This window comes from Rosa chinensis, chromosome 3 (assembly GCF_002994745.2).
Source record: "Rosa chinensis cultivar Old Blush chromosome 3, RchiOBHm-V2, whole genome shotgun sequence".
NCBI classification, from domain to species: Eukaryota; Viridiplantae; Streptophyta; class Magnoliopsida; order Rosales; family Rosaceae; genus Rosa; species Rosa chinensis.
In genome coordinates, this window is record NC_037090.1 from 20,041,279 (window position 1) to 20,050,983 (window position 9,705).

Below are 9,705 nucleotides of genomic sequence, written 5' to 3' on the forward strand. Positions count from 1 at the left end.
TTAGGACCTCTACTTCCGATCTGGAAAGTTTGAGAAATAATGGTAAAATACACAGTACGTAATTACTTAGACATCAAAGGACAGTATTAAAAATATCGGTTTCTGCACTGTTATGGTTCTTCACCATTTCTGGACTATGTGACTTCGAACTGGATTACATGACTTATACCATTGCATTCCTTGTGAAAAACCCTTTGAAATGGTGTACTCATTTGACTAATTCGGACTTGTGATGGACAACATAACATATTTTGAAGTTTGATGACTCTAATCGGAGAAACATGAACATGGTTGATGAACTTCAATGAATTTGGACATAAGGACTGAAATACTAACTATAATATAATTTTGTTAAATTGTTTATAGTTACTTATTTAATGCTTGTGCTTTATTATTACCTATTTTACTTGATTTCAATTATGTATAAGCTTCTTTTTAATGTTTATACTAACTATAATATAATTTTGTTAAATTGTTTATAGTTACTTATTTAATGCTTGTGCTTTATTATTACCTATTTTACTTGATTCCAATTATGTATAAGCTTCTTTTTAATTATGTTGTTTGCTAGTGAATTTACTTATTTGTGTTATACAATTATGTTACACATGTTTTCATATGAGATTATTCCTAAGTATATGTATCTATATGTGTGTGTACATATACATATATTACGATCTATAATTTATAAAGATTGTATGTTGTGAAATTGATTATGTCTGAAAAGTACAATTGTGAAGCCGGGTGATTACAACAACCCCGTGCTTAAGTGAATTACTGGTAAAACTGTTTTGGGTGTTATGATGACGTTAAGCTGTGGGCTCTAGTCCCTTCAGATAGTGCACTATTATACTCTTAGGAAGGGTGGTACTTTGAGTATACATACTTTGGAGAGTGGCCTTGGTATGCTGCGGCTTACCCGTGCTTTGGGATTATGGCCCTAGCACGTGGATTTATGATTTGATACCAGTCAACCTGGTTTTCCCGTGTTTTGGTATTATGGACCCTAACACGTGGATCTGTGATTTGTTACCAGTTAATCTGAAAATTCACTAAAAAGAGAATTGTACTTACGTTATTTTGATCAAATATCTATCCATGATATATTTTGAATATGTGAAGGTGTTATGTGAAATTGATCAAATATCTATCCATGATATATTTTGAATATGTGAAGGTGTTGGTAAAAAGAAAATCAAGCATGTATTGCTTTAAGGTTATTTCACATATTAATACTACAATATTTGTTGGTTTGATAAGAAGATGTGACTTTGTGATTTATTACCAAACCATTCACATGAATGAATATATTTGTATATATGTGTGTGTGTATTGTGTGTATATATATATATACATATTTAAGAATTCGTATGAACATATAAATGGTTCTTGGTACATTTTACTTGGTTGTTTAGTTTTGATTTCTTATAAGACACATTAATATAAGAATGTAAGTTGTGTACTTACTGGGCTTGTGTTGCTCATGATGCTACACCTTCTTGTTTTCAGGTATTGAGTAGATGCTTGGGGAAACGGGATGAACCTACTAGATAAAATAATATTTTTCTACTACTATTTCTAGTGAATACCTGTACTGATTCGAATTTTGCTTAACTTTGGTTTTGTAAATATATTACCGATATTTGTTTTCTAATAAAAGTACTATTCAAACACGTATATAATTTCTTTTACTTCCTGTTGATTTATTCAAGAAGAAAATTTTATTTGTTTTGACTCACGTCACAAATTCACGAGCCATATTTCAGTACAATATTGGCCTTGGATTTGGGGGCGTGACAGTATTAATATATATCAACATGATATTCTTCAAAAAAAAAATGTATGATTAAAAAAAATATAAAAAACCCTAAGCAGAAGACGCATGTTCAAAACCGAAGCCGTATTCTCCAATTCCCTTCTTCTCGTCCAGTAGCACTCTGATGTGGCCTGCCGATGTTGTGAAGCTGCCAGACAGAGAATGATCGGACTAAATGACCTAGGGGGTGGCCTGGTTCGTGATGTTGATGATGGGGTTCAGTCTTTTTGGTCGAGGCAAATATGTGTGGTGACATTTTGGTGTACATCGTTTCAGGGTGAGTGAAGGCGGTGGACTAGATTCGATTCTTGACGGCGATGGCTTTGCGTGCATCATTGCTGAGGCATCTTGCGGCTTGGATACACAGATTCTTCCCTGGTTTGGGTTAAGTTACCTGTGGTGCAGGACACGCCTTTTCGTCCCTTTGGTGGTGGCATGTAATGGCAGTCTTTCCTGAAGCGGGACAACGGCTGGCTACGAGTGGTGTGGAGATGATATGCAGCAGGTTGTGGTGGCAGCCGATGCACGGGCGGTACTCAGGCTGTGAAGGATTGGATAGGATGGGCCTTGGGCTATATTTGGGCTAGGGTTTTTGCCTTAGGCCCATAGTATTAGTTACATTTTTTTTTCTATTATTTCGCTTTGTTTAAAAATCTCTATGTTAGTAGCTTAATCTATTTTCAATAATTCTCTATTTGTTAGGGAGATATGCACTTTTATGTGCTTTAGAAAATCTTCTGAAGTAATAACAAAGGAAGAGACCTGTTTTTTGATGTATTTGATGTATAATGAGTGGACCTAGTTCTATGTACCACTGTGTGTACTACCACATCTTCTTATTTGTTTATAGATGGCAACGTAACGGTATGTAATGACCACTCTAACTTGAGATGAATGATATTGCCGCCCTTATGGGTTTGATTAAAAAAAGAAGAAGAAGAAGAAGAACAATGTATGATTGATTTGATCTGATCTAACTTTATTTTTTTCACAAAGATAATCTTTAATTGTCCAAATCCATAAAAAAGAAAAGAAAAAAAAGAGTATTGTCTAATAAGAAATAGGAATTCTATTTGTACGAATAAGACAACATTGTTTAACTAATAATTACTCACTATTAACTAGCTAGTGCAAAACGAATAATGTTATCAACTTTATCATGTAGATGACGGTGGTCAAGTTCGTAAAAGCCTCCAGGTGTGGAACCCCCACACCCGGATTTGAATCCCACCGACGTTGATTAGAGTTAAATCCTAGTCTATTCTTAGCGGTTGGGGGGAGAAAGCATTCTGATATAATCTCTCGGCACGGTTTAGTCTCTGGGTCTAGGAAGTTTTTAAGGAACGGTATGATCTCAATCATAAATAAAAAAATAAAATAAAAAATTGAAAAAAATAAAAAAAAATAAAAAAAATTATCATGTAGATTTTGATGTTAGGTGTGAGATTTTATTTTAAAACTCTTTAGTTTTATTAGTTGTGTACACCTACTTACACACGTGCATAATATTGTTTCTGTTATGTTACTTCTGATATGGAATGCTTATTCTGCATCAGATAATATAGAGTTGGGATTTGAGGATGCCGATGGCGGCTGGTAATTTTGATCCAGGCAATAGAATCCTATATATTGAGCTCCGGACTATTGTATGAAGGTTGGAACTTGGACGAGGAAATGTAAGAAAACTGAGCATTCCGACTCCTAAATAAGGTTGGAATTTGGATGAGTGCTTCCCTCTGGTCTTTGCTAATTTTTTTTTTCCGCCTATCGTAAGAATGTTATGTTAGGTACTAGGTTAGGTTCTGAAAACTGCTGAGTACTTTATGATTAATTTAATATAACAAATTACATATAAGTTATTGACAAAAGATGACTTAACAAATACATACTCTAAAGATTGAATTAAACATATAAGGACTAAATCTTACAAATAAGGATAATGTGCTCTCCACTTGCCACATGTCATGAGTTAATTTACTTTTTTACCCTTAACTATTTCTTTTAACTTCTAATCCCTTTATAAGGATCAAATCTTACAAATAAGGACAATCTGCTCTCCACTTGCCACATGTCATGAGTTAATTTACTTTTTTACCCTTAATTACTTTTTTTTTACTTTTAATCCCCTTATGTTACTTTTTTTTTTTTTTTAGAATAATCTGTTTATGTTATTTTTTTTCCTTGAGAATAATCTCTTTCTGTTACTGCACAAAACCTCACTCTCCTACTACTCTCATCTCATCATCTAATCCTGCTACTGCACTCATCATCGCCTAATCCTGCTACTGCACTCGTCCTCTCCTAATCCTGCTACTACACTCGTCCTCTCCTAATCCTGCTACTGCACGCATACTCGTCCAATCCTGCTACTACACTTGTACTCGTGTGCTGCTACTACACTCGTCATTGTCTAATCCTGCTACTGCACTCGCTGCACTCATACTCATTCAGTTTGGCTACTACACTTGCACTCGTGTTCTGCTACTGCACTCGTCCAATCCTTTGCAGTAGCAGGAGCAGTAACAGTAGTAGTATCAGGAGCAGTAGTAGTAGTAGTAGCAGCAGCATGAGCAGTAGCAGTAGTAGGAGCAGGAGCAGCAACAATAGCAGGAGCAATTAGATCTGTCGAATCCATGAATGAAATTCAAGCCTCCTGTTGAATCTTAGGTTACTAAAATTTGGAAACAAGATTCATCATTTCACCACAATTGAAACATCAACTTACAAAATAATACTGGCTACAACCAATCCTAGAAAAAAAATACCAGCTAAACGATAGAAGTTCACGCCCCACACAAAGTAACACAATGAGGAGAACTATATAACAAAAGGGTAAAAAATACAAACAGTACCCAAACTATGGTCGACTCCGAATTTCTGTACCAAAGTTTCCAAAACTATCACTTTGGTACCTGAAGTTCGGACCCCGACCCAACTTTAGTACCTAGAACACTATTAGCCGTTACGGAGTTAGTCAACTGTCAAACTTTGAGGGGTATTTTCGTCCTTTCACCAGATTTCTTCTTCTTCCTCAAACTCTCTTCATTTTCTTCTTCTTCCTCAAACTCTCTTCATTTTCTTCTTCCTCCCAACTCTCCCATCATCTTGGGCACGGGTGGGCTGCGCAGGCGCGGGGCGCTGGGTAGGCTGCGCAAGCGTGGGACGCGGGTACATATGTTGGGTCGGGCTAGATAACCTGGGTACCATTGTGATAGTTTTTGAAAATTTGGGTACAGAAATTCAGAGTCGGTCATAGGTTGGGTACTATTTGTTTTTTTTTCCCTGGAGGTAAAGACAGAAGGTCGGTTTTATCCCTAAGAAAATGCCACGTGGCATGATAGTTAACGCCGTCCATGACGGCAGGTACGAATGTTGGGTCGGGTGGGATATTTGAGGTACCATTATGATAGTTTCGGAAGCTTGGGTATAGAAGTTCGGAGTGGCCCATAAGTTGAGTACTGTTTGTAATTTTTTCCCTATAACAAAATAATATTGGCTACAACCAATCCCAGAGAGTATACAGCGAAGCCCTCTATGTGATTCTTTTCGCGTTCCAAAGAATCACAGGTTACAAAGAGAGGGTACGTGCAAGATTTTATCTCCATTTCATCTGTTTTTGCTTCAAAAAATGCCTACAGATTAACAACATTGGAAAGATAGAAAGTGAGCTATTCTGCTGAGTTATGAGGAAAAATTTGCACTACTACAAAAACTGCATCACACAACGGTGGAAATCTGTTGTGTGATGTGGACCATGTCTGTCGTCTATCTCGATGTTGTGTGATGAGCACAATCACACAACGGTGAAACACCGTTATGTGAATATCATAGACACAACGCACTGCTTATAACCGTTGCACCAATTCTGCGCATGCCAATGCCAGAAATTGGATGTGCCGCATTTTCGATGGTGATCAGACAACAGAAGTAAGACACGCTATTGTTGGTTAACTTCTCACACAACAGAAAAATAACACTCAGACAACAGAAGCAAGTACACGCTGTTGTTGGTTATATTATCATACAACAGAAAAATATGGCGACTGTTGTTGGTTGTTCCTTCACACAACAGGTATCATAAGTAACCGTTGTATGTGTGAGGCTCAGTGTTGAATTCTTCACAAGTCATACAACATCTTATTTCTATACCGTTATGTGATTTAACATTGGACAACTGATATGTATTCATTCTGTTGTGTGAGTTTTAATGAGACAACAAAATTTAGTTGGTACCGTTGTGTGATTAAAATGATTTGTTGTGTGATTAACCTAATGTAATTCACTATTGTATGTTTATTATCAATTTTTTACCTGAAATATTTGCACAAATATAATATTCAAAATATATTATGTACTGAAGTTCTCTATTTCAAGCATCTAATGTACCAAAAGAGCTAGCATTTGTCAATCATCCATATATTCAAGTATCTATACAATGAAACAAAAAAAGAAGAAAGCAGCTTGATGACTGCTGCATTTTAACTAACAATGATAAACAACAAAAGTAGATACAATATATACTTGTTCCAAAAATATGCACATATGCAGCTGCTACATATATGGCTCCTACATAAATCGGTCACTGCTTTCCAATTGCTCAGTCCACTCCTACATATATGGCTCCTGCACGGAAACAAGAGCAAGCTCTTCAATTAAATGACCTGCCTCGTTTACTTCTCATAATCTTGTGCAGTGACATGAAAGACAAACTCAAAACATCCTCTATTGTGCTTTCAATAAAATGTTAATGTAGGAGTATAAATGCTAAATCAATTACTTCTCCTTATTTCAAAAATCTACCTCATCCATCTTGTACTAAAATCCCATCCAATCTCGGCAGTTGAAGCCATTTTGCGGTAAAATGTTGTTTCTCGGAAAGACTCTTGATCATAGAAGCAAGTTCCTTGTCCTAACAAGCATAATATGTTAACAAGATTAGTCAGTCACTCTGTTTCCCCAACCATTGATTGATTGAAAAAAAAAAAACACTAATGATCATTAAGCTGCAGAGGACACACAATGGTTGAAGAATCAGGCCTGGGTTGGTTTCACATTGCATAATATCTACTTAAAGTGTGATTACAAATCCTGAATAACTACCATATGAGTACCTACATAACAGAACAAAGGCGGAAACTAGCAACATTCAAAACCAAATACAGATAATAAACTAAAGCAGGATAGATATGCATTACTGTAAACACCAAATGAATGAAAACAAGAGAATGTGAAGCTTCCAAAGTATAAAGTTTCTGTCAATACCTGAATTCCAGAATTCGTGTTCTTTGATCATACAGGCAGAGCTTTTCTAGCGAACTCCAAATCTCCTATCATACATTTTTTACTTCCTAGCAATCCCCAGCAACATAAAATTAAAGAACCAGTTCATATATTTTTGTACAAGGAACAAAATCCCTTCAATTCCTAAATTCTGAGCATTAATTCCTAGTATTGCCTATCCCCTACCATGCATATGTAGATTGAATCATTATAAGGTAAGCCACAACTTAAATACCTATGAGAATCCTAAAAATGAAAACCTAACAAAACTGCAATTTATTATTAAATAAAGTGATTGACTGTAATTGGAAACTAAAGGTTTATTCCTCAAGCACTATGCCACTACACAAGATAAATAATAATCAATAGCCTAACTAAATGGGAATTCTGGGAATTCCAAACCTAAGTTAACAAACTTGTGAAAACCCAATATCATCGCTAACGAGAATATCATATTGCAAAAACTTGCACAATTTATTGAAATGATAATTGAAAGTGTAGAGATAGAGACATGAAACTACAACAGAAGGACTACTTGACTATACAAGGGAAAATCTATCCTCAATTCAATTTTTATTTCTTCAATAGAAGGCTGTTTACACTGTCCCCATCTATGGAATAACATTTGTACAGGACATTAAACAGTAAAACTCCCCCTCAGGCAGTAGTATTTACCTGCTTATTGTCAAAAATAAGGAGAACTGCAACTTTAAACTCTTTCTCCTGCCAAAGGGTCAAGAACAGTAAGTTCAACAACACATAAATTTGCATAGATAAAACAAACAAAATAAAGATGTAAAATCTCAAGTACATGAAAGACAACAAATCGGGAATGCATGTGATGTTAAATAAAAGCAAAAGCATAAGGACATGAAAAGAGGTCCACTCAACCTTTAAGCTTAAAGAATATTCAATTTGGAAAACAAGATGCAGTAAAAAATGTGAGTTGAGAGAGAGAGAGAGAGAGAGAGAGAGAGAGAGAGAGAGAGAGAGAGAGAGAGAGAGAGAGAGAGAGAGAATCCAATCAAGAATGTGATCGACAGCAACTCATATTACAAAGAATTTATTATCACGATTATCCGAAGTCCCAATAGACCTATTTCTCTCCCCAACATAATATCCCTCGCATCAAATTTCATTAAGAATGTTGCAGGCAACATCTCATATTACAATGTTGCAGGCTAGATATATATCAGTCAGATGCAAACCACAATAACAAATACAGATTTGTTACCATAGGGTTATAATAAGAAAGCTGTTAAAAATTTATGGTCATAACACAATATAAGGATGTCTCAAAACTAGGTAAAGTGTTGTGGACACTGCTTATCCACAGGAAATACAAAAAATAATGAAAGAACAGTAAGGATTCAACTTCAACATCGTCATTTCCTCACATGGGATTGGGATGTTACCTAAAACATGATGGAAAACAATGAATTCGCAATGGATAGCAGGGACAATTTATGAACAAAGAATGAAAGAACAGTAAGGTTCCAAGCATGATTACAATGCCCCATTCTTTTCTTCCTTCCTCTGGAATTAAAAACTTTATAGATAGATATCTTGCATTACCTTATATAGAGCAAACCGTGATTTATCCTCATTTAGGTATATGTGAGAGAGTCTTGTCACCAGGGCCATGAGTCTGAAGCCGTTCAGCTGCAATTACATCGTTTCCTAGAGCATCTTTGGCAACTTGACCACCACTTCCTGCACCAGAGCTATAATTGTTCTCCAATTAAGAGTAAAATAAATATGTCAAAGAGATAATGATTTCTAATTCGCTTCCGTCTAAGCATAATTTTAGCCAAAGGACTTGTTGTATGCAAAAATTTATAATAGATTGGGGTTGTTCGAGAGACCTACTTCGTGTGCCTCTGTACAAAAGGTGAGTTCTTCGCATCCTCCTTTGCAAAATTAGAACCCCGAAACAAATCAAATCAAAACCCTTGCTCACTGAAAGGGACTCATATTCACAGAATGAGAAAGAGAAATGGAGTGGAGTACCCAGTGAGACAGAGAGAGAACTTGGTGATGAGAATCCCGGTGATAGCGAAGTCGACGAGAAAGGCCAATTCCAATTCCACTCGAGCTTGAAGAACACAAGCCAAGCATTGAACTTTCTCATCTTCGATGACTTCTTCTTCTTCCTTTCTTACCAACCATCTCAAAAAGAGGAAGTCTCAGCTAAGAGAATGACTTGAAATTGGGGCCAAGGTAAAAAAAGATGGGCGAATTTGGAGGATAAGAGAGTGAAACCTTACCAGAGAACCTTGCCGCAGTTATGGCGCCGGAGGGGTCGAGATTGGCCTTCTGGTTGGTATCGAACAGGAGAGATCTAACCCAGCATTGGTGGACAACGTAGCCACTGGTGGAGGAGGCTAGGTTTTGGGCCACGAACTCGGAAAACCCTAGGGTGACGCAGATCCCCACAAGAGAAAATTGAAATAGGAAGGTGAACATTTGGTGCTGTGCGGTCTCAGAGACAAAGAAAGACGACCTAGAAAAGGCTAACAGCAGCCAAGGAATGCCATTTTGGTAGCAAAATACGGTGAACTGGAGATGGTAGAGTTGAATTGAAGTTTGGGATTCAAATCGGGGAAGCA

General features: G+C 36.5%; 1 long non-coding RNA gene across 2 annotated transcripts; it reads right to left on the minus strand.

Annotated features, from left to right (window-relative positions):
• Nucleotides 1-6,265: 6,265 nt before the first annotated feature.
• Nucleotides 6,266-8,277, minus strand: LOC121052020. 2 transcript variants are annotated; one of them, XR_005807781.1, is made up of 5 exons: nucleotides 7,988-8,049; nucleotides 7,772-7,819; nucleotides 7,079-7,164; nucleotides 6,617-6,725; nucleotides 6,266-6,439 (listed from the first exon to the last, which is right to left on the minus strand). It is a non-coding gene; the product is annotated as an uncharacterized LOC121052020 (long non-coding RNA). The 2 variants fall into 2 exon arrangements; XR_005807780.1 differs by having other exon boundaries at nucleotides 7,772-8,277.
• Between the last annotated feature and the right edge of the window lie 1,428 nt (nucleotides 8,278-9,705).